The 26209-nt window shown below is 42.1% G+C and overlaps 1 long non-coding RNA gene across 1 annotated transcript; it reads right to left on the bottom strand.

Moving 5' to 3' along the window:
- Positions 1–5262: 5262 nt before the first annotated feature.
- On the bottom strand, positions 5263–23100 carry LOC140513602 (uncharacterized). The gene is made up of 4 exons (XR_011970248.1): positions 22969–23100; positions 8903–9062; positions 7292–7450; positions 5263–6862 (listed from the first exon to the last, which is right to left on the bottom strand). It is a non-coding gene; the product is annotated as an uncharacterized lncRNA (long non-coding RNA).
- Between the last annotated feature and the right edge of the window lie 3109 nt (positions 23101–26209).

The raw sequence follows: 26209 nt of genomic DNA, 5'->3' as shown, positions 1-26209 counted from the left end.
TCTTTTCTCTGATATTATCTTCAGTTTATTTTGTACATATCTTCTTTTCACTTGTTGTTGTTCAGTCATTACATCCAACTCTTCGTGACCCATTTTGGGGTTTTCTTGGCAAAGATACTAGAATGATTTGCCATCTCCTTCTCCAGCTCATTTTACAGATGAAGAAACTGAGGCAAACAGGGATAAGTGACTTGCCCAGGGTCACACAGCTAGTAAGTGTCTCAGGCCAGATTTGAACTCAGGAAGATGAGCTTTCCTGACTCCAGACCCAGTGCTCTATCCATTGCACCACCTAGCTGCCCAATTATGTTCCCTTCATTTTTAGGGGTCCCAAGCACCCCAGTTTCACTTAACCAATCAGCAGCCAGATTAGTTTTTACAATGGAATATTTACTCTCCATTTACCAGTTGTAGCTCTGCTTGGTTTGAACTCCAAGAAACATGATGCCCCTCCCAGGTTAAGCTGAAATCTCCTCACCATGCTATTTAACTCAGTTTTGGATACTCAGACTCCACCCAACTTCCTCAGCCTCCTTCCCTTCAGATTAGAGGGTTGGAGGGTGAAGGATGAACTCCTCCAAAAGTGTTCATTTATAGAGGTCTGGACTTGGACTCTAATTCACTCTCCCCTTTCCATCTGCTGCTCTACTTAGTTTGAACTTCATGGCATATGATGCGCTCAAGCTAGTTACCTCTTTGTGCTTTCCTTCTGTGCATTGTCTCTCTCTGTTCCTCAAGGGCAGGAACTGTTTTGTTTTTGTTTTTGTTTTTTATCCTTAAAGCTTAATACTGTGCTTGGTACATAGCAGACACTTGTTGAATGTTTACTGAACTTCAAAAGTAGAGCAAGAACATTTTCCCCAACACTTGGGTATATCATTTTCCCTTAAACCCCCTCAGTCTCTAAAGACGGTAGATGGATCAGATTCACAGTTTAACTCAGTTCTTATATAGCACAATCCCACCAAGCTCCAAGTCCAACTGTGTTTATGTCCTGCCCCCTTGGCTTTTCAGAACATCCCTGCTGGGCTGGAAGGAACATCTGACCTGGAATTCTGACTCCAGGGTTGCCAGGACTTGAACTCTTGGGTCCCGAGATGCCACTGAAAAGGACAAACAAAACAAATCAATACCCCAAGTCCATTTTTCTGAGGCACTGGGCCTGTCTGGTTGGTTGCTATCCTTCGTTCTCAAAGAGGACCAAAATGACATCGCTATGCTAGAGTCAAGTTTCAGTGTGTCAGACTGCAGATGATAAGACCAATGTGAGCTCAGAATGCTCTCCCACAGGTCAGGCACTAATAGTCCATGTGAACTTTTGGGGTGGATACTCCAAATTTGCACATCCTGTGTTTCTTTTGAGCTTTTTCAATTCTGCTTTGCTCATAGAGCAGACTTTCTCTAATGTGGGCACACCAGGATGAGCGGTCCTGTGCCAGAGTCTCCCATGTCACAAAGTTCTTAAGAGAGAACTTGAGAGTGTCCTTGTGTTGCTTCTTCTGACCACTATGCGAGTGTTTGCCCTGTGTGAGTTCTCCATAAAACAGTCTTTTTTGGCAAGTGTACATTTGGCATTTGAACAATGCGGCCAACCCATTGGAGTTGTACTCTCTGAAGCAGAGTTTGAATAGTTGGCAGTTTAGTTCAAATAAGGACATCAATATCTGGTACCGTACCCTGCCAAGTGATCTTCAGAACCTTCCTAAGACAATTCAAATGGAAGCAATTCAGTTTCCTGGCATGGTGCTGGTATACTGTCCAGGCTTCACAGGCACTGGGCCTAAAGGGATATAGGAAAGTTGGAGTCCTGCAGTTCACCAGGTTTAGAGCATGGAGCTCATGTTATGAGTGAACAAGACCTTCACCTATGGACACCACCATCATCCTCTTTCAGAGTGGAACAGACTGTTCCCATCTGGCAGTTCTGATGACCCTGCCAGTGTGAGTTACACAGCCAATGGAAAGAGACAAGAAAGAGACATGGAATATCTTCTCCCAGAAGCAGATTTCTGGTGTCTCCTAAATGGGTACCTCCATCTTAGATGACATAAACATGGGCTATAATCTGGCTAGATGTGCAGTGAAGGGGTTTGAATTAGATAACCAATCTACAATCCCAATATCCAGTCACTTCTGTTGTATTCCCTAGCATCACATAAGAGGTGCTGAATACAATTTAATTGAATACTCCTGACTCACGATCCAGTATCATCTTTCACTAGACCACACACATCAAGGGATCTGATGTAGTATAGAAATTTATTCATGGAAAAGAAAGAGAAGGGAAAATAGATGAAATGAGGGGTATAGAGATAAAAAGAAGCACATGGGAAAATCAATGGGACATATAGGATGTTAGAGGCAGAAGAGTCCTGAAAGGTTATGAAGCTCAGTCCCCTTATTGTGCCAATGAGGAATCTGAGACCCAGAAAAGCTAAGTGCCTCGCCCAAGGCCACACAAGAGGGGAGGCGAAGAGCCAATAGTTTTTCAACCCCCATCTTCTCCCCAGGTCCAGTGCAGTCTTTCCACCATTTAGTCAACCTTTGGGCAAATCACTTCCCTTGTCTAGGGCTCAGTTCCCTAGAAACAAGTCTTAAAAGTGAACACTCTATGAGTTTTATATGCTCCGAGTCTCTCTGTAGCCTGCCATCTTGCTTCCTGAACACTGTCTTTAAAACACAGTCTAGATGGGTACTAGACAATCCCTTTCTTTGCTCAGTCTGCTCGCCCTAACCTTCAATGGTCAACAGAGGGCGCAGAAGCTCCATTGAAGGAAGACCTCAAACCGCATAGAGAAAAAGGGGAAAAGACGGCAGGAAGGCAGATTCAGGAAGGAAGTGTGGAAAGAAAAAGAAATCACTGTGGGGATAGGTCAGTGCTAACACAAATGTGTGTGAAGAAAAACAAGGAGTCTTTGGCTTCAGAAAAAGCATTCTCTCCTCCATCCTTTGCTGACCTCTCCAGTGCTTAATGATGACCCTGAGGCTCAGTTTCACAAGAAGAGTCCCGTTGTCCCATAAGATAGGAGCTGAACTATTCAAATGGTTTAGAGTAGAAAGAGTTCTGAATTTAGAAATAAAAAGTCCTGAGTTCAAATCCTGCCTCTGACATTTGCAAACTGGGTGACCCTGAGGGTGTCAATTAATGTCCTTGACTGTCAGTTTCCTCATTTGTAAAATAAGGAGGTTGGACTCCATGACCCCTAAGGTCTCTATACTAGGGCTTTAAATCTAGGCCCTTATCTCCTACTAACTCTTTTGACTGCCCCAGATTACAGCCCAATAGACCATTCTTTATTTTTTATTTGCACTACACTACATTACGGCACACTGCACTAAACACACACACACACCATTATTTAACTTTGGATGAGCCTTCCTGGCTTCCTCTAACCAGAGTCCTGCAAACCAGCCTTCTGTTCTATCCCTTTGGAAAAGCAGCTGCTTATGGGTTCTCCTCTGGAACTCCAAAATGTTGACCTTGTAATTGGCATTATATTGAATGCAGGATGGAATTGGACTGGGCTTTGCCCTAGAGCAAGAAATTTAAGAGGCATAATTTCATCACCCTGCCTTTTCAAGCTCAGATTCATCTGGTCCAGCCGAGACACCCTCTTCACATACACCTTACACCAATCACCATCTTCAGGAGTGGATGGGAGGCTTAGAAGTGATTGGGGACATCCAGGACCAGAGGATCTGAAGGAGGTTAGATCTCCAGCACCTAATCAAAGCAGGGCCGTTTACCCCTATAACTAGGCTTCTTTCAGACGTTGGAGAGAGATACAGAGGAGATAGGAACATGGCTAGCAAAGACAGTTGCTGGACCTCACAGGACCCATTACGATGTACTCCTTTGGCTAATCTCCTCCCACACACATATTTGTGTAGAGCAGCAGCGGGGAAATGGGCTGTGGCTTCAAGGCCACATGTAACCTTATAGGTCCTTAAGGGCAGCCTTCCTACTGAATCCAAGTTTTACAGAACAGATTCTTTTATTAAGGAGATTTGTTCTGTGACATTTGAATTCAGTCACTTGAGGTCCTAGAAGGGTACATGTGGCCTCGAGGTCACTGGTCTCCCACCCCTGGTGAAAAGGATGGGTAAGACCTCACATGAGTTGGGTTGGGGACAATTTAAGCTCTTGCCAGGCCTCATTGACCATTGTCTCAAAGAGGAAAAGATGAATGCCCTGGGTTAAAAAGAAAAAAAAAAAGGGAGGGGAGGAGGGGTATTGTGGTGTTGGAAGGGAGGTGTCAGTGAGTAGAGAGTGTCAGACCTTCCCACTCCTACATCTGCATTTTGGACAGGCCACACATGGCCTAACACCTAGTTACCGTGAATAATTAATTTAAATAGTAAGCTACTAGCCTAAATGTCTCCTCCCTTTCAAAGTCAAGTCAGCAGAAAAAGACTTCTCTATTCCTTCCTTCCATTTATTCTCCTCCCACTCACTTCTAAACCTGAAACTGCTTTCTTCCAAAGCTATCTGGGACATCTTCACTGCCAAGTCCACTGGACTTTTCTTATCCTTCTTGACCTCTTCGTAGCTTTTCCCTACTGACCCCTTCCCCTACTAGATGCCCTCTTCTCTCCCAGATTTCCTGATACTGATTTACTGGATCATTATTCGGCTCACTTGGAAACTGGGGAGCTCCCCAGGCTCCATCCTGAGCTCTTTTCTGTAACTACATTTCTCTAGAATCTCTATCACTTTGTAACTTCCAGATCTATAAAGGGACAGGCACTGGGACCTGTGATTTCTCTGCTATAGGGCACTCCCAACCTAGGAAGTTTGCTCTACCAATACAAGTCAGCACCTTTTCTGCAATTTATAGATTTGCTTAGAGTGCTGAGCAGTTAAATGATTTACCCAGGATCATGCGATCATTGTGTGCCAAAGGCTAGACCTGAACTCAGGTCTTCTTCACTTATCCTGCCAAGCTGGGTCCAGCCCAAGTATGTCTGCTAAACTCCAGGTATCAACTATTGGACACCTTCAACTAGACATTCCATGTTGTTATTGTTCAATCAAGTTTAACTCTTTGTGACCCTGTGGTATGGTCCACATCAATACTGTTCATGGAGTTTTCTTGGCAAAGATACTGGAGTGGTTTGCCATTTCCTTGTCCAGTGGATTAAGGCAAACAGCGTGTCACATTTGAACTTAGATCTTCTTCACTCCAGGCCCAGCACTGTCCATTGAGCCTGCTATCTGCCTCTTATATATCCCATAACCATCTCAAACTCAATATATCCAAATTATAAACTTCATTCTTATTTTATTTATTCTTATTATTCCAGTCACCAAGATTTGTAAACTCAGTGTTTTCATCAACTTTCTTCCTCCTCACTGGCCTCTTCCTCTTCTCCTTCAATTGCCAAATCTTGTCAATTCTACAACAGCCCTTACACCTCTACCTTTCTCTCTACTTATACAGCCACCACCATGGTTCAGGTCCACATCACCTCTGACTCCTGCTTTCATTCTCTCTCCTCTCAAGAGATCTTCCACACAGCTTCCAAAATAATTCTGGAATTTTCTAACTGTGTTGCTACTCAGCTTGGTAATCTTCTGTGGCTCCCTATTGCCTCCAGGATAAAATACAAAGTCCTCATTTTGGCATTTGAAGCATTTCACAGTCAGTCAACTGCCATTTGTTAAGTGCCTACTATGTGCCAGGCACTGGGCTAAGTGCTGGGGATACAAAGATAAGCAAAAAGAAGTCCCAGCTCTCAAGGAGTTCCATCTAAAAGGGGAGATAATATACAAACAAAATAGATAGATAGATAGATAGATAGATAGATAGATAGATAGATAGATAGATAGATAGATATAGATAGAATGATTGATATGGTATGGTATGATATGATACGATATAATATGATATGATATGACATGACATAGCATGACATGGTATGATGTGATGTGGTGTGGTGTGATATGGTATGGCGTGGTATGGTGTGATGTGATGATATAATAAATTGAGAGTGGTTTCAGAGAGAAGGTATTAAGATTGAGGAGGATTGGAAAAGACTTCTTACAGAAGGTGGGACCTGAAGGTAACTAGGGAAGTTAGGACACAAAAATGAAGAGGAAGAGAGTTTTAGGTATGGAGGACAACCAATGAAAATGCTCAGAGTGAGGAGATGGAGTACTTTGGGTGTGTAACAAACAGCAAAGAAGCTAATGTAACCAGATCACAGAGTACATGAAAGGGAGTAAGGTAGGAAGAGACCGGTTTATGAATGACTTTAAGAGCCAAAGAAAGGGTTTTATATTTGATCCTGACAGTGATAAGAAGCCACTGGAGCTGTTTGAATAGAGGTGGGAGGAGAATGGTCAGACCTGGGCTTAAGAAAGAACAATTTGAAAGACTGGGTAGAGGATGGACTAGAATGAGGAGACCAGGAGACCAACCAAGTCTACTGCTTGTGTTTGTCCTTGGTTCTCGAAGAGGACCACGACATCAAGATGATGATACGACTTGCAGCTGACTTTGATCTGAGGGAGGGAGGGCTGTGCAAGGTCACCAACTTCACCTTCTTCTCCTGAGCCATCTGGGTCCAGTGGCTTGATATTCATCATGGTAATGTCAGAGGAGAGAAGAGCAAATATAGAAGAGACATTTTGTTATTTCTGTTCAGTCATTCCTGATTCTTCATGACCCCATTTGGAGGTTCTTGGCACAGATACTGGAGAGGTTTGCTGTTTCCTTCTCCAGCTCATTTTACAGATGAGGCAAACCAGGTTAAGTGACTTGCCCAAGGTCATACAGCTAGGAACTGTATGAGGCCAGATTTGAACTCAGGAAGATGAGTCTTCCTGGCTCCAGGTCCTGTGTTCTATCCATTGCACCACCTAGCAGCCAAAGAAGAAATGTTACAAAAGTAGAAATGACAGTTATCTCTTCATTTCCCACCAGGCTGCACTCCTATTGATATCTCCATCATGCCCCTACACTAGGTACCTTCTTCCTTACCCACTCTGCCCTACCACCTCCACCCATATCCCACAACTCTCTTCAGCCTTCTTATATCTTTTCTTTTCCCCATCACAAAGTAAGTTCCTTATGGGCAGTAACTGACTTTCTTTTCGCTTGTATTTGAATACCCAGTACTTACCACAGTGTCTAGCATATAGCAACCAGCTAAGTGGTGCAGCGGATAGAGTGCTGGGCTTGGAATCAGGAAGATTCATCTTCCTGACTTCAAATCTGGCCTCAGACATTTACAGGCTGCGTGACCTTGGGCAGGTCACTTATCTATCTGTTTGCCTCAGTCTCCTCACCTGTAAAATAAGCTGGAGAAGGAAATGGCAAACCACTCCAGCATCTTTGCCAAGAAAATCCCAGATGGGGTTACAGAGAGCCAGCTATGACTGAAATGACTCAGCAACAGTCTCTTTGGAGAGAGCAGTTCCCGTTGAATGATGAGGTTGGAACCCAGACTGTCAAAAGTTAAAAAAAAGAATGACAGGCAAGAAAGTGGAGGCCTACCTTGTGGGCTTATTTTACATAAACCTTCTCACACTCTGCACTTTGGTCAAACCAGCCCACTAGGTATTCTCTGAATTTGGCACTCTCTCTTATTCATGTCTTTGCTCAGTCTGTCCTTTGTGCCTGGAATACATTCCCTCCTTACCTCTCCCTGAATCTTCAAAATTCAGTTCCATTGATTACCTCCTTTAATGATCTCTTTATGTGTAACTGGTTTTTTCCCTATTCAAACTGTATTGTATACATATCTGTTTAAATATCACACCCTCCCCACCCCTCAGTAGAATGTAAACTTCTTGAAGGAAGGATTTTTTCCCATTTTATTTGTATATCCCCAGTTCTTGCTCTGTACCTGGCACAGTACGCACTTCACATAAGTTTCTGGACAGAAATATGTAAGACTCAAATCCATTCCCCAATAAATAATTGGTCAAAGGATGTGAACAAGCAATTTTCCTCAAAAATTGCAAGCTATTAACAACCATATGAAAGAATGCACTGAATCTCTAATAAGAAAAGAAATGCAAATCAAAACAACCCTGTGGATTCTTCTTCTTCTCAGGAGCAAGCTGGTAAAAATGGCAATAGTTGATATCCAAAGGACTGTAGAAATATAAGCACTCTAATGTATTATTGGTGGAGACATGAATTATTTGGGAAAGCAATTTGGAAATGTGCAAATAAAGTGGTTAAAATGTTCATCCTCTTTGACTTAGAGATTCCACCATAGGCATATGCTCCAACTAGGACACTGATAAAAAGAAGGTCCCCATATATACTGAAAGATTTATAGCATGATTTTTTCTGGGAGTGAAGAACTGAAAACAAAGTTGATGCCCATTGACTGGAGAATGGCTAAACAAATTATGGTACACAAGTGTAACTGAATACAGGTATAGATCATTTTATTGACCTTTGCTTTGTTGTGCTTTGCGGATATTGAGATTTTTTACAAATTGAAGTTTGTGGTAACCCTGCATGAAGCAAGTCTATTGGTGCCATTTTTCGAACAGCAGGTTATCTCCGTAACACATTTTAGTAATTCTCGCAATATTTCAAACTTTTTCATTATCATTATTTCTGTTATGGTGGTCTGTGATAAGTGATCTTTGATATTACTATTGTAATGGTTTAGGGTGCCATGAACTGTACCCATCTAACCCAGAGAATTTAAACAATATATGTTCTGTGTGTTCTCACTGTTTTACCAACAGGCTGTTCCCTTACTCTCCCTCTCCTCTGGCCTCCCCATTCCCTGAGACACAACAAAATACTGAAATCAGACCAACCAATAACCTCGCATTCAATTGATGCCGCAAACTTCATTGTTGTCTTATTCTAAGAAACTGCCAAAGACAAACAGAGACCTGGGAAAGATTTTAATTTAGAAAGACCTAGGTCACCTCCTTCATCCTGGGTCAGCACCAGTCATCTTGGCCTTTGCCTTGTCATTGGATTTTGATGACTCCAGAGGAGAGAGTGAAGCTGATGACTTTGTGAAGCTCTACTCACATGCAATTCACAAAGAAGTCAAGATGTCACCCTCGTGATGGCATTGGTCTCCTTTGAGAAGGAAGGACAAACAACAACAATGTATATTGGAGATTAGAGGAAAGATGAGAGAAAAGATGTATATCTCTTGACTTTCGGTCCTATTCTGGTCACTCCATCAGGAGTGGGGAACCTGCGGCCTCAAGGTCACATGTGGCCCTCTAGGTCTTCAAGTGTGGCCCTTTGACTGAATCCAAACTTCACAAAACAGATCCCCTTAACAAAAGGATCTGTTCTATAAAACTTGAACTCAATCAAAAGGTTGCACCCTAGAAGGTCACATGTGGCACACGAGTCCCTTTTATTAAAGGGATTAGTTCTGTGAAGTTTGGATTCAGTCAAAGGGTCACACCTGAGGATCTAGAGGGCCCCACATGTGGCCTGGAGAGACACCACTGCTCCAGGTGAAAACTCAGGAATGATATACATTATACAATGACTGCAGTTCTGACACCAGCTATTTCCTTGAAATATGTAGAGGAATATATTCCAACCTCTTGCCCCTATTAGTCTGGTTCTAGTATCTCACATACCTTATACCTATTGTATCAGGTAGATCTTTTCAATGTTCAGTTTAAATCCCTTTGCTGACTTCTGACATGATATTTCTGTGAGAACAATTCAGAACTCAAGACATATGAAAATAAGAATAAAAGACTCTCTACAGAATTAAAGGGAGACATAATTAGAAAAATATTTGTTAGTGATAACTGAAACCTACCAATAAAAAATAATAATATGATTTCAATTAATATATAGATTTAATACTCAAGCATACCAGTAATTCTATTTTAAAGAATTAAATAAAATGACAAAATTTGCTTGAAGGAATAAAAGGTCTATAATAACAAAGGAAATCATTGTTAAAATAAGAAAACAAGGAAAACAGATAACCCAAAAATTTGTTGAAAAATAGTAATCTTCCAAATTATTTCATATCAATTAAAATAGAAAAAAATGAATTAATGGAATTAATAGAATAGATTAACTAAGCAAGAATAAAAAATAATCTAACTCAGGAGCCCAATGTTAGATAGACTACTATAACATAAAACTACTAGGGGGAAAGACTCCCTGTTTAATAAGTGCTGTTGGGAAAATCAGAAAACAGTTTGGCAGAAATAGAGTTAGACCAGCATCTTATACCACACATCACCATGAGTTCCAAATAGAAATTTGACCTAATGTGAAATAAACTGACCTAAAAAGTTTTTTAAATGGAGGAAACTAAATGGCAATAACTTTTGCAACTCTGCTTAAGGGAGAAATTCTTTATCAAAGAAGGGATAAAGAAGATCTTTAGAAATAAAAATACATAATTTCAATTACATTAACTTAAAAAGTTTCTATACGAACAAAATTACTGTATCTCTAGGATAAGCATGGAAATTGTCAATTGGAGGGAGGGAATCTTTGTATGAAATACCTCTGATAAAAGTCTCATACATAAAACATGTAGGAAAGTAACACAAATATATAAAAATAAGAACAATCCCTAATAAATAGTCAAAATTTTGCACATCTCACATTTCCACACAAATTTAGAGCCATCTCCACTCCAAATGTTCACACAGACTATTTGTGCCCAACTGTGATAGAGCCTTGTGAGTTCATACTGGTCTTCTCAACCACATAAAGACTCACAGTACCTTGACACCAACATAGTGATGTCATTTTGGTCCTCTTCAAGCTCAAAAGATAATAATCAACAAACCAACCAAGTAGTAAAGGATATGAAGCTGTCAAAAGGGAAATTATAAGCCCTATGAAAGATTAATTCAAATCACTCATAATTAGAAATGAAAACTGAAAGAACTCTGACATTTTACCACCCACTCAGCAAATTGGAAAGATGGCCAAAGACACAAATCTTATGGATGAACATACTACTCAAAGTGGTCAGTAAGAGAAAAAAGGGTCTTCTCTGTACCAAACCCATTGACAGCAAGAATTTTTTTCATAGATGAGTGTGAATAATGAATTGCAAGAAGTGACTGCATGTATTTGAATCTGCTATTTGAAGTTAAAATTATGTAAAATACAGTCATTCATTTCAATCCAATGGAATTTACTGTGCAAATTTGAATAATGTGACCCACTACACTCATTCACTCTGATTGGAACCTAGCTGTAGAAATGAAGGGGATACTTACAGATTGGGCAACAGCTGATCAAACTGTGGTATATTAATAGAATAGAATATTGTTGCATTGTAAGAAATGATAATTATGTGGAATGAAGAGAAACGTGGAAAGAATTGTATGAATCAGTATAAAGAATAGTAAACACAACCAAGAAAACAATTTCAATTACCATAATAATATAATGAAAAAGGGACTAAAATTAAAAAGCTTAATTGTAATGACCAAGAGGAGATGAAAAAAAATAAGCCTCCCTCTTTTTCTATGATATCTGGAACATTATAGGTGCAGAATGTTGTGTATGCTGTTCTTTTGTTTGATTATTTTTTTCTTTTTGGTAAAGGGAAGTCTCATTCAGGGAGGAGGTGGATGGTGGAGTATATCCTTTAATAACTGTGTTATAAAAATAAAAGGCATTAGTAAAATTGTAATTAATTTTATAGGAAAAAAAGAAATTGCCGCAGCTGTTGAGGTTAGAGGTGCTCAGGACCCGAAAATACCGACACACCAGGACCTGTCCAAATGAATTCTACTCAAGCCTTCTTTCAGCCAAAGAAAAACAAAGTTTATTAAAGATTAGCCATATTGGGTAGACTCTTAAGGAGCCTAAGCATTTGTGAAACTTGTATTGGCAAGCAGGCCAGATTGAATCTGAGCCCCTTCATGGAGACAAGAGGGATCTTATATGCAGAAAAACTGTGGGAAGAATCTAGGGGTGACCAAGTAGTCCAGGGTAACTGGAGGAGGGGTTTGGGGAGGGAACAGGCAATGGAGGGCTAGGCTAGTTCAAGGGTAGCACATTTGGGCATAGATATTCTGACAGGTTCAAGGACAGGAAATAGCCAGGGACAGCAGGACAAAGCAATAATGAAAGACTTATGGCCTCAGGCAAATACCAGATCGAGTAGGAAGGAGAGTTCAAAGGGGTTCCCAGAGTCTGTACCCCATCACAGCCACCCTAGCCTTCAGCAACCACCAACCTGATCATTCAGGCAACATCAAGGCAAGACCCTCCACCAGTAAAATGATCACTCACTGAAGGCCTGGATGATCGTTAGCATTTTTTAGCAATAAAGTATTTTTTTAATTAAGGTATGTACATTGTTTTCGTTTTAGACATAATACTATTGTACAGTATACTACAGTACAGTGTAAACATAACTTTTATATATGCACTGGGAAACCAAAAAACTCATGTGATTAACTTTATTTGATATTCACTTTATTGAAGTGTTCTGGAACCAAACCCACTGAGAGAAATGATTATTAATAACCAATAATTTGGAGAGATCCAGAGTTCCCCCTTTTTTCTAAAGTCCTGATTTTAAAAGTTCAGCCTCCTGAAAGACATTATTGATAATGAAATTAGACTAATTTCCTTGTTCAGAACACCCCCCCCACCCCCCGCCCCAGGTAGGGGAGCCATTGTGTTCTGCTCAGGATTGGATGGGGGAAGAATTCTTTGAATAGATTGCCTAAGGCTGGGAGGTAACTTAAAAATGAATGCTATCGCCAAAGTTCAGGTCCAGCCCCTCATTGTAATATTCATTCTCTCATTAATTGTTAGCCAATCAGAGTTGATTGCCACCCTCAGGAACACTCCTCTTCTAACAGCATATAAGCCTTGAGCCCACTACCATGATTGTCTTTGGTCTAATAATAATATTTGAAATTATTAATAAAATAATTAAATTACCCAGATATTATGTTTCTGGAACCTTTTCAACATCACACTACATTATCTCCGAGGTATGCCTGTATTGCTGTGCTATAAGAAATTATAAATGTAATGAATACTTATGGAAAGACTTACATGAACAAATGCAGTGAAGTAAGTAGCACCAGGAAATCAATATACATAATGATTACAACAACACAAATGGAAAAAATAACTAATAATGGTAGAAAAGGAATGTCACAAAATTACAAAGAAGCTTACCCCCAAAGGTAAGGTAAGAGAAGGCACCTCACACATATACACTCAAAGGTAGAAAAGTCCGTGGACATGGAACATTACATATAATTTCAGATTTTTTCAACGTACTGATTGGTTTTGCTGAATATTTTTTCCTCCACTTTCTCTTATTTCAAATAAAATTATTTGTTAAATGGGATGGCTTTCTGGAATAGAGAAGGGATTACATATATAAATAAAAATCAATAAATTTTTATTTAAAAAAATAATTGTTTGTCAGATTACACTGGAATTTATCAATAATTCATAGAGTTGAAATCTTCCATGCCTCCCTCCCCACTCCTTACATAGATATCCTAGTGTCTCTGAATCTTTCCACTCCCAACTAAAGGGCACCTTTTCTGAAGCCAGGCAGTTCAGTGAATAAAGCACTGGGCATATAGTTAGGGAGACCTGAATTCACATACTAGTTGTATGACCCTGGGCAAGTCACTTAATTTCTGTCTATAAAAAAAAAATGGAGATAGCAATAGCACCTACCTCCCAGAGTTGTTGTGAAGATCAAATGAGATTATATTGACACTGCCACATAGTAGGCTCTTTCTAAATGTTTAATCCTTTCCCTTTCCCCTCTATCTCCTTGCTACAAGAGCAAAAGCCTCTAGTTATAGCTATTTAATACTAGAAGGACTTAGTGCTATTTCCTAACACACTCAAAGCTCCAAGCCTGAGCTCTGTCCAATCTTCAGACTTGATTGGCAGACTGCATCAGATATGGATTTGTGTCTAGGTCACCAGTCATCACTCTCACCAGTTTCCCTCACCAGTGCTAAAAACATTTAGCTTTCCCTTCATCACTGGGGATTCAACTTGTGAAATATGGGAACTACAAGGCTAGTGATTCCTAACCTGCGAAGGACAACACCCCATCTCCCTTTCTGCTTCCTAAAATTTCTCTGTGCAGAATGGTATGGACGAGAATTCTAGAGAACTGGTTTTGTTGGGGGGTTTTTTGAGAATAAAAATTCTCACGTGAGTTCCTTAACCTAAGGCCTATGAGCCATTTCTTGAGTATCTTGATAAGTGTATTTCGATATCATTGACTTCCTTCGTAATCCCTTGTACTTTATTTTACACATTTAAAAACATAATTCCAAGGAGTCTATAGATGTGACCAGTATGCCTAAGGAGTCCAAGGCATTAAATAAGGGTTAGGGACCTTGCTCTACTATAACCTGCCCCACTCTTTGAGAAAGTAGGTCCTAGGGTGTCAAATCAGGATTGGAAATCACTGCTGGAACTGGGGGACATAGGGCTTCAGCAGAATTGTCTAAATCTGTGCCTTCTCAACACTCAGATTGGTGAAATTTCCCTTTGTGTGTTCACCCACCCACATCTATCCACATACACACATACATACATACACAAACAAAAGTGGTTTCCATGCCCTACCTCCACCCTCAATCTTACCATAACTAAAGTTATTTGCGGTACAATCTGGGAAAGAGCAGATAGGAGCCCAAGGCACTGGCAAGGAAGCGTGATTACAGTGGCATTTAGCCCAAGGCCACAGCCACACCCTCACCACAACCTGAAAGGAGGAAGAAATGTTTCTAGAATCTATCTCCCCTAGGAGCTACAAGATTCCAGGTTTCTTCAGATGTAGGAATGGTCATGTGCCAAAGTCTAATTCTTCCCACCAACTATAAGGAGGCCAGTTTGCAACTGGCCCAGAAGGGCAAAGTTAGTAAGTGTCCTAGGCCTGACAAGAACCTGGCTTCCTGACGAGGGCCTCCTTTCTCTCTGTTTCCTTCAAAATTGCCCAAGCTTTCAGCGTGACCATCCTCCTTTACACAGCTGTCTTCATCACATACCTTCTCTACCCCAGCTCTGACTGCCATCATTCTCCCCACTATGATTAAGTGTCCTTCTTTGATCATTCCTTTGTCTTTTTCAGTCAGGTTGGTCTTGCTATGTGGTTTCTGCTGTGGGGTCCCTCAGACACAGGTACTACCAGGAGTATATGCGTTATTTCAACACTTTATCAGTACACCAAATCAAAGAGGGTTAGAGTTGTATGGGACTTTAGTAATCATCTATCCAACCAACCATTTCACAAAGAAGGAAACTGAGGCTCAGAGAAGCAGCTTGTAGTAGATGTCGCACTGAACTTGAAGTCGGGAAGGCCTAAATTCCAATCCTTCCCCAGAAATTTTACTAGCAATGTGTCTCTGGACAAATAAGTCACTTAACATCTCTGTGCCTCAGTTTCCTCATTTGCAAAATGACAGGATTGGATTTGATGACCTCTAGGTGCTGAATACTTTGATCCTATGATATAAGAAGTGATTTGACAGTGGTCATATAGCCAATTAGTGGTAGAGATGGGACTAAAATCAATGTCTATTGACATATGACCCAGATCTTTCTACCACATCACACTCCCTTCCCCTCATCTTCGTGAGAGCCCATTTCAAGCTTCCTCATTCAATCCTGGGTGGTATTCTCTTGTGAAATTGTCTTGTGAGGCTGTCACTATTGTGCAAGATGTGCTGTTTGATTAAATTTCTATCCAGTTTCCATCCCAGCCTCTAAGGCTCTGCCCTCTCCTTCAGATCCATTGCCCCCTCAATGGGAAGAGGCAGTTCTCCTTGCCAAGGCAAAGCTACCTCTGTGCACAAGTGATCCTATTCCATCCTGTCCTCTCCAGCAGATTATACTCGGTACCATCCCAACTCTTCACAAATCTCCAATCTCTCTGATTACTGCTCCTTCCCTGCTACTTACAAATAGGCCTGTCTCCCTCATCTTCCAAAAACCCTCGCTGAATCCATCCATTTCTGCTATCATCCTATATGTCTTCTCTCTCTCTCTCTGTTTTGTTTTGTTTTGTTTTTTGCTTAACTCCTTGAGAAGGTCATCTACAATAGATGCCTTCATTTTGTTTCTTCTCAATTTCTTCTTATTTCTGGGCAGTCTGGCTTCTGACCTCATCAATTAACTGAAACTGCCCACTCCACAGTTACTAATAATGATCTCTTACTCACCAAATCAAATGGCTCTTTCTCAATTCTCTTCCTTCTTGGCCTCTCTACAGAGGTCTTTGACACTATTGATGACTCTCCTCCCTAGGCTTTCATGACCCTGCTTTTTCCTGATTCTCCTCCTACCTGTCTGATCTCTCCTTCTCTGTGTTTGGCTGGATTTTTATCAAAGTCACACCTGAAAACTACAGGTGTCCCATAGGGCTCTGTCTTAGGGTCCCTTCTCTTCTCTCTGTATACTATTTCCCTTGATGATCTCTTCAGCTCTCATGGATTCAATTATCACCTCTATGCTGATGATCCTCAATTCTGCTTATCCAGCCCTAGCCTCTCTTTTGACTTTTGGTCGCACATCTCCAAACACCTGTTAGACATCTCAAACCAGATGTCCTGTAGACATCTTAAACTCAACATGATCAAAACTGAATTTATTATCTTTTCCCTGAAACTCTCCTCTTTCCATGACTCATTATTGTCAGTGGTACCACCATCCTCCCAGTACCCCAGGCTTGGAACCAGGGGGTCATACTTTACTCCCCTCCTCCCCCTGTCTCTGTCTCTCTCACTCTGTCTCTGTCTCTCTCTGTCTCTTCTCATACCAACCGTTTCCATTACTACCTTCATTACTACCTACTATCTCTGGTATATGCCCCTTTCTCTCCTCTAACACTGCTACCACCCACATGCAGGCCTGGGCTACTGGGCTATCAAGCCTGCTGCTTGATCTCCCTGTTTCAGGTCTTTCTCCACTCCACTCCATTCCCCACTCAGTTGTCAAATTGACCTTTCTAAAAAGCAAATCTGACCATGTCATCCTACAACCCCACACTCCCCAAATGAATCAATTCCAGTGGCTCCCTGTTACCTCCAGAATCAAATATAAAATTCTCTGTTTGCCTTTTAAAGCCCATCACAATCCTACCTTTCCAGTCTTCATACATCCTACTCCCCTCCCTACATGTGCCCTGAGATCCAGTAACACTGGCTTCCTTGTTGTTCCTCTTATAGGACACTCCAACTTCCAACTCTGGGCATTCCAATCCATTGGCTCTTTTCTCTGTCTCCTAACTTCTCTGGCTTCATTTAGGTTTTAGCCTAAGTCCTTCAGCAAGGAGTCTTTCCTAGACCTCCTTAATCCTAATACCTTCCCTCTGTGATGATCTCCAGTTTACCCTGTACATATTCTGTTTGCACATAGTTGTTTACATGTTACCTCCTACAACTGGATCAAGCTCTCTGAAAGCAGGGACTATCTTTTGCCACTCTTTGTATCCCCAGCACTTAGCACAGTACCTGGCACATGGTAGGTATTTAATAAATGTTTGTCGACCCACTGACCAAAAAAAACCATAATGCTGGGAGATCCAAGGAACCTAGATTTTAAGCTTATCACAGAGGACCTTAGAAGTCCTCTAATCTAACCCTCTTGTTTATTATTTGAAAGCATATCCAAGCAAGAATGAGGAGCTATTATGGAGGGGGGGGGAAATCAAATAAGCAATAAACATTTATTAAACACCTATTTATCATCTGCTCAACATATAGGCAGAGCATAAGACATGGTCTCTGACTTCAAAGTGCCTGCAAGTGAGTTGGGGAGATATTGATTTTAATGAACAACACAATAGCACCCTGGGAGGGTGGGATGTCCCACATAACCTAAATTCACCAGGTTGCTGTACTAAAGAGCAGCGCTTTTGTATTAACCCTTCACCAACTAGCATTTCATCCCTCCATGAGATTCTCATCTCCAGTTCAAACTGGGTACTCAAAAAGTTGCTAAGTTCCACAAAGCTTTCTGAGAAATGTTGTTCCCAAAGAGAACATGGAGGGTGCTCAGGCCCTCTTTGCCTATATATGAAAAGTGTATGAAAATAAATGATACATCCTGTAGGATTTCAGAAAAGGGAGACCAATGTAGCCTTGAACTATCCAAAAAGACTTCATAGAGAAAGTGGGACTTGAGCTGAACCCAGGATGACAGGCTTTAGACAAAAGGAATCATGGTAATGTAGAAAGACCAATGAACCTGGAATCTGAAGTTGTTGTTTTTTCAGTCATGTCTGACTCTCCATTACCCCATTTGGGGTCTTCTTAGCAAAGGTTTGCCGTTTTCATTCTCCAGCTCATTTTATAGATGAGGAAACTGAGGCAAGCAAGGTTAAGGGACTTGCCCAGGATTACACAGCCAGTAAGTGTCTGAAGCCAGATCTGAACTCAGAGAGATGAGTCTTCCTGATTCCATGCCCAGCACTCTATTCACCATGCCACTTAGCTGCCCCCTACCTGGGCCATAGCTGTCCTTTACCGTATATGCTTGACAGATGGTAATCTAGCTTCTTCTTGAAGATCTCTAGTAATAGGTAACTCACCAGCCTCTAAGGTAGCCAACTCCATTTTGGGACAACTGACTGTTAGGAAATTTCTCCTTATCCTACTGTAGCAAAGGTCTTCTTGTAATTTCTGCCCATCAAACAATTCCAACTTTAAGTCAAAAACACCTCAGTTTATAGCCTGCCTCTGACACTGACTCTGGTCGAATCATTTAATCTCTCTTACTCTCAGTTTCCTCTTCTGTAGAGTGAGGATAACAGCATCTACCTCATGCAAGGTTGTTGTGAAAGTCAAGAGAGATAATCCTATAAATTGGTTTGCAAGCCTTTTTGGTGATGGCAAAGAACTGGAAATTGAGAAGATGCCCATCAATTGGGGAATGGCTGAACAAGTTGTGGTATGTGAATGTAATGGAATACTATTGTTCTATAAGAAATGACAAACAGGCAGATTTCAGAAAAACATGGAAAGACTTACATGAACTGATGCTGAGTGAAGTAAGCAGAACCAGAAGAACACTGTACATAGTAATGGCAACATTTTATGGTGGTCAACCATGACAGACTTAGCTCTTCTCAACAATACAATCATCTAAGACAATTCCAAACGACTCATGCTGCAAAAAAGCTATCCAGCTCCAGAGAAAGAACTATGGAGTCTGAATGCAGATCAAAGCAGGCTATTTTCACTTTTTTTGTTGCTGCTTTTGTTTTTTCTTTCTCATGTTTTTTTCTTTTGTTCTGATTCTTCTTTCACAACATGACTAATGTGGGAAAATGTTTAACATGATTGAACATGTATAACCTATATCAGACTGTTTGCATCTTGAGGAGGGAGGAGGGGAAGGAGAGAGAAAATTTTGGAATTCAAAATTTTACAAAAATGAATACTGAAAACTATCTTTACATGTAACTAAGGGAAAAAATAAAATATTGTTAAGGAATAAAATAAAGTGGCTTGCAAATCTTAAAGCAAAGTATAAATGACAGCTATTACTAATATTGCTTATATAAGCAACTGTACCTATTTATTTTCTATCAGAGTGCATGAAAAATTATATAGTAACACATTTTTCCAATTGTGACCCAAGACTATCCAAGGCTGCAGTTTAGGACAGCTATAGGAATTCTGAAATTTTGAAAGTCACTCTTTCCCTTCTGGACAGCATACTAAAAAGCAGAGACCATCTTGACAACAAAGGTCCATATAGTCAAAGCTACATCTTTTCCAGTAGCAACGTATGGCTGTGAGAGTTGGACTATAAGGAAAGCTGAGCGCTGCAGAAGTGATGCTTTCAAATTGTGGTGCTAGAGAAGACTTTTGAGAGTCATTTGGACAGTAAGGAGATCAAATCAGTCATGACTTAAAGCAATTAATTCAGACTATTCATTGGAAGGTCAAATCCTGAAATTTAAATGCTTTGGTCACATAATGAGACGACAGTACTCATTGGAAAAGATCCTGATGTCAGGAAAGACTGAAGGCAAAAAGGAAATGGGATTGGCAAAGAATGAGATGGAAAGACAGTGTCAGAGAAATAGCAAACATGAACTTGGACGGACTTAGATAATGGAGGATAGAAAGGTCTGAACTGTGATGATCCATGAGGTCACAAAGACTCAGACAGGACTGAATGTGACTGAACCACAACAAACAACTTTTCCTTCTCCCAGCAGGGGTCAGAATTGCCACTGCAACTTCCAGTATTGAGGGCCCTTAATGAATTGACTAATCATGAAGGGAGGGACAAATTCTGGGGCCTCAAATTTTGATAAGAATTTCCCACAGACTCAGACTTATGGGAAGGGGAGTTGGTTAAGGAAAGACTATGCCTAAGAGGAAGTATTTATTAGGGTCAGACTGTAGAGAAACCTTGTTTCTTCTCCTACAGGAAGTACCTTCAGTCTCACAAAAAAGGCTTGTGGATTATAGAAAGCAGCCTCCACCTCCTGCCCCGCAACAGACTTCCAATCCTGAGAGAAAACTCCTTTCTAGCCTGGGCTTAGCTAAGAAAAGAAAAGCAAACAGCTATGAAGAAAAAGTGAAAAGTCATAGGGAGCCATGATAAGGTTGAGGATATCTAGACAGATCCAGATACCCCGAAGGAATATGGCTCTATGCCCTTGGACTGCCACCAGAGGGAATTCTTCAGAAACTGGCATACAGTGAATGCTAGCCCTTTCCACCTACCTGTGTCTACAATACTATCACGAGCTTACGATGGAGAGGCAGTATGCCATGATGGAATCTTCCCAGCACTTCCCAGCACAAATCCTAGCTCTCCCACATATTCCCTTAACCTTTCTAGACCTCAATCTCCTCTTATCTGGTCATTGAGAAGATCGGACTAAAATGACCTTTAATGTCCTTTCTAGCTCTGAATCCTGTGTTCCTGGGATGGTAGATCAACAAGTACTTAGATGAGGCACATCAAAAAGTATCATTGGCAACAGTGGGAAATGCTCAGGGATGCCCTGGCATCCAAAATTAAACAGAAGTTTAGCTATTTGAACGAGACACCATAGTCCTGACACCACAAGCATCAAAACTGCTTTTAAGCAAGGTCATCAGGTAATGTTGGAGGCAAACTGGAGTACTGGAAAGAGCTTAGACTTGGCATTGAGATCAGTTGGTAATGCTGTATGATCTCAAGTGAGTAAATGCAAATCTCTGGGTCTTGTTTCCTCATCTGTAAATGAAGGAGTTGGATTAGATGATTCAGCTTTAAAAGTGTAAGATTTGTTAGAAATAAGAACATACATAAGTATCCAGAGAAATTAGGGACCTACAGGGTCTCTTATGTAATCAGAACCTGATCATTATTTAAACTAATATTTGGGTTTTCCTATCAGTTTCTGGGTCTCATTTCATGGCAGCTATGGAAATAAGATGTCCTTTGTCATCTCTGTTAGCGCAGTGGCAAAGGATTGCAAATGCTGCAGTGTGCCTGCCTGGGAAAGAGATCTGGCACTTCAAGGTCCAGCCTCTATTACGAAGTGTCACCATGTACTAGGACGACCAGTCAGGTTAGAGCAGGGATCAGGGGGGGACCACTTACGGAACCACTATGCTAATGAGCACAGGGTACAGAAATGGAGTAGTCAGCCAGCTGCACAGCACTTCCTCCCTCGGAGAGCATTCTGGAATATGGCTGGATGCCTACCAAAGATTTTTATAGCACTTTGCATCTGCAGATTGCGTTAGCTTCCATGCTTCATATAGTTCATCATCACCAGAGTACTTACTAGTAACCTCGGAGATCTGTTAAGATCACAGCTGTTTCTAAAACAGAAGGCCCAGAGAAGGGGACTTGACCTTGTTTCACACAAATCCAATCCCTCTGCCCATTGCTTCCATTCAGATCTCAACAGAGACTCTGTCAATTACAGGATTTTAAACAAGAGGCCCAAGGAGATCAGAGAATATTCAGCCTCTTTATTTTACAGATGAGGAAGCTGAGATGGAGATGGTGAAGGACTGACCTGACCCTAAGTCACTGGTGGTCCTAAGATGACCTCCTTCATTCAGCCAGCGTCTACTGACCACCTGATACATGCAAGGCACTGCTCTAGATGCTGTAAAGATGAGGCATCTGCCATCCTTCAGAGTCACAAATCAATAATAAATAATCAACAAGATCGTGGGGACCAAACCCCCTACTAACTGGATTGATAAGGGAGTGTCATTTCTGCTGAAGCTGAGACAGGGCGGCCCGCATTTCCAGAAGCAGAGCAGACACAACTTCCAGACTCCCTCCCTATGACACTGAGCTGACCCCTCTTGGCTCGGACCTCCGGATAAGTCTCTTGGGATAGACAGCACTACAGAATGCTTTAAGGGGACCTCATTTTAATCCTTACAGCAGCTTGTCGAGGTAAGGGCGATGATGACCCCCGTTTTACAGATGGGAAAACCGAGGCTGGGAGAAGTTGAAGTCGCACAGGGCACTCAGGTAGCCAGGATCTGAGGAGGGTCTTCCTGACTCCACGTCCAGAACGCTGACAACCCCCAAATGGCCTCAGTTTCCCCATCTGTAAAAGGATGAGGACACCCAACGCTGGCACTAGGTTTGTCATCCCGCCGTTGGAAGGCTGCTCGCGACTCTCCCAGCCCAGCAGACATTTATCATCGTCATCGATCATCGATCAGGATCACCCCAAGTCTGACCCCACGTACCTGTGGAGCCTGAGCTCTGAAGAGTCTAAGGTAACACCAGGGGGTCTGGTTAAGGGCCCCATCCCTCCCTTCCAACAGAGCGCATAGTAGGCACATAATAGATAGGTGTCTGCTGATTGATTATTGATTGGGGAAAGAATCGCTTGGCCAGGTGTAGCAGGAGGCAGCGTGGGGGCAGGGAAAGGGGCACAGCCACGTGACTTGGAGTCACACGACGCACGGGTCTGACCGAAGGGCTGACACCTGTGTGACCTTAGGTAAGTCCATTATTTTCTCTTCTCTGAAAGGAGAGGCTTCGACTAGATTACCTTTGGGGGGCCTTCCAGCTCGAGAGCTCTTCCCCTCCTCCACAGACTGGCCTCGGGGGCAAAGCTCACAGCCCCGGTCCCAGCCGGGTGTCTCCCGGGGCAGAGGGCGGGAGCCCGGAGAGGAATCCCGGGCCCCTTCCTCCCCGCCCCTCCCCCAGCTCCCCGCGCCCCGCGCCCCGCCCGTCCCGTCGTTCCATATATGGGCAAAGCGGAAGCGGGCGGGCGGCCGGGCGGGCAGACGTCACGGCGCCGGGTGGGGGCCGCGCTGCGGGGAGGATGACGGGCGACTCTGACGGCGCCTACGTGTCACCCTGGAAACCAAACAGTAAATAGAGGCCTGGCCGGGCCAGACTCCCCAGCTCCCGGCGCCGCCCGAGGGGTTGGGCCCGGAGGGAGGGCCGGAAGCTGGGAAGGGCAGGAGGGGAGGGACCTGTGGGCCCTGCCTCCCCAGGTCGGGCGGGCCGGGGCCCTCCCGGGCGGAGGGCGGCCTGGGCCTGGAGCCCTCCACGTGCTGGGCAGCGGCGTCCCAGCCTCCGTCCGCGCCCCTTGGCCCCGGGACCAGGTTCCAGACGGCGTAGCCCTCCCCCAGGCCGGCCCAGGCCGCGTGTGCCAGGCAGGCCCGTCCTGGGGTGCCTCCTCACTCCCCTCCCCACCCCATCCTTAGAGGCCTGCTTTCTGCCCCATCCAATGGGCTGGAAACAAGGCGTGCCCTCCCACCTCTGGGACCAGCTTCTCTGTTTGTACAAGGAGGAGGCCAGCCTTGCCTCCTGGGGCCTTCCATCCCTACAAGTCTGGGGTCCTGGGGTCCAGAGCCCCCCCAGCGTGTCTAACCAGGCTGGGCCGCGGCCGTCCCTCTGGAGCGGGGATCTTCTCCTGATCTTCGTGTTCTGCCTCAACCTACAGGATTCCAAAGGAAACCAATGATGTGGAAATTATCCAAATTTTTTTTAAGAAAAGATCACAGATAGGTTTGGTTTGGTTTTATGGTTTCTCCTATTCATTTTAATTCTTCTATGCAAAGTGACTAAGGTGAAAATGCATTTAATAGGAATGTATATGTTGAACCTATATAAGATGGCCCGCCCTCTGGGGAGGGGAAAAGCTCTAAGATATATGGAAGCGATTGTAGAACACTGAAAACAGATAAGATAATTTAAAATAAAAGTAAGAAAAGAAAAGATCACAGACCCCAGATGGATTAAGAACTTTGCCTCTAGGGCTAGGCCCTTATGACTGCTTTTTCATTTGTTGCAACAAATAGGTTCTTGACTCTTCTTGCACCCCCACCTCCACCCCCACCCCCAATATGTATCACCTACCCAGTTGGCTAAAATGCTCATTTTTCCCCCCTATTAATTTGGTGGACATGTCCTTTTATGTTAGTAATGAAGGTTTTACTATATTGACTAAAAGACTGAAGATGGAGCATTGCCTCCTGGGATCTGATCATAAACGGCACCCCAAAAGCAAACAGGAAGGCAGCTGCAATCTGTGCCACTTACTCTGATTAGGAAGGTGTGTCCTTCAGACACTAAGCAATTTAATTTAGGGCCCCTTCATTTGGGCCCCACTTCTGACGTAAGAGAAATGACAATTGAGAAGTGGTTATCCAATGTCAAATTAGCCCTTTGTTGGCCTCTTGTACTTCCTAATCACCTTGAACAACTGATTGAACCAGATCTAGGTGCCATGTCAGCATGAACTAAAAATAAAAAGAGCATATTAACTGAAAGGTCTAGAAACAGAACATCTAACCAGATGTCCATTCAAGATAGGTAACCTCCTTGAGACGATGGCCAGATCCCTTTTTTCTCTGTGTCTTCTTGGGGAGTTATAATAATGCTTTTCTGGCTAAGGGAAAAGAGATAGAAATATGGTTCAGTGGGAAAAATGATGGCACTGGTTCATCTCTTGCCCCTGGCACTGTCTACGTGTGACCATGGGCAAGACACAACTCCTATGGACCCCAACTTCCACATCAATGAAATGAGGGGGTTCAATGTCCCTGGAATTCTTTACAATTCTAAATCTATGATTCTATTAGATTTCTAGCATGTTAAGTGTATCTTTTATGGTGGATTCATAGGAAGACAGGAATAAGAATCATACAATTAGATTGTGTGAAAGGGTTGTGGTCTCTGTTTCTCCATGAAATACCAATGATGCCACAGGTTTGTTTGAGCATTGGGGTATTGAAGTAAGAAACACTTAGAATATTTCCAAATTTATTATTGTAGTGGAAGCAAAATTCAAATTTCAGCAGCAATTAACAGGAATGTAGAGATATTTCTTTTGGTGATTTATTTTTCTTTTTTCTTTTTTGAATTAACAAATATTTATTTTCTCTTCCCCCTCTAACTCTCTCTGTCCCCAACTGAAAAATAAGCAAAACAAAACTCTTGTAACAAAGATATATAGTCTAGCAAAACAAATTTCCACATTGGACATATATAGCAGTGTATATCTCATTTCAAACTTTGAGTCCATCACCTTGCTTTCAGGAAATAGTTGGCATACTTCATCATTAGTCCTCTGGAATCATGATTAGTCATTGATCAGTGTTCTTAAATTCCAGCCTGTATTTCCAGGCTAATTACAAATTACTCCCCTTCACTTCAAGCTAAACTAGCAAACTTGGTTTCTACTACGCAACATTACATTTCCCAGCTCTGAACCTTTGTACACACTACCTTCCATACCTGGAATGTTCTCTCTCCTTGCCTATACCTCTTGGAAGCCGTTATCTCAAGGCTCAATTTAAGTGGCACCTACTTTCAAGAGGTATTTCCTGGTTCCTCCAGTTTTTTTTGTTCATTCCTCTCCTTCATTATGTATTTATTTTGGAGGTATCCTATATTTATTTATCTGGGAACATGTCATATCTTCCCAGTAAGCATTTTGAGGGCAATGATTCTCACTTCTATATTTGAATTCCCCCTGTCTAGCACAGCACCTGCCACATAATAATTATTTAATAAATGTTGGTTGATTTATTGATTAGTGCTTATATAAATAGCATATAGAACTTCTCAGGGGATTTCTAGACAAGTAAGATGATTTTCTGACTATATCTTGCCCAGGAAAAATCAATAGGGCACATCTATCAAATTCACTTTAAAGTTCTAACGTATAATGTAGTATAACTTACATATCTATGTAAGTTGTCATTTTAAGGAAAATAACATCCAGATGCCAGTCTGATGGTAAGGTGACATGGTCTTCCATTCACTTGCTTATTTTT

Source organism: Notamacropus eugenii, chromosome 7, assembly GCF_028372415.1.
Source record: "Notamacropus eugenii isolate mMacEug1 chromosome 7, mMacEug1.pri_v2, whole genome shotgun sequence".
NCBI classification, from domain to species: Eukaryota; Metazoa; Chordata; class Mammalia; order Diprotodontia; family Macropodidae; genus Notamacropus; species Notamacropus eugenii.
Note: the sequence above shows the minus strand (reverse complement) of the source record. Positions and strands in the feature narration are given on the sequence as shown.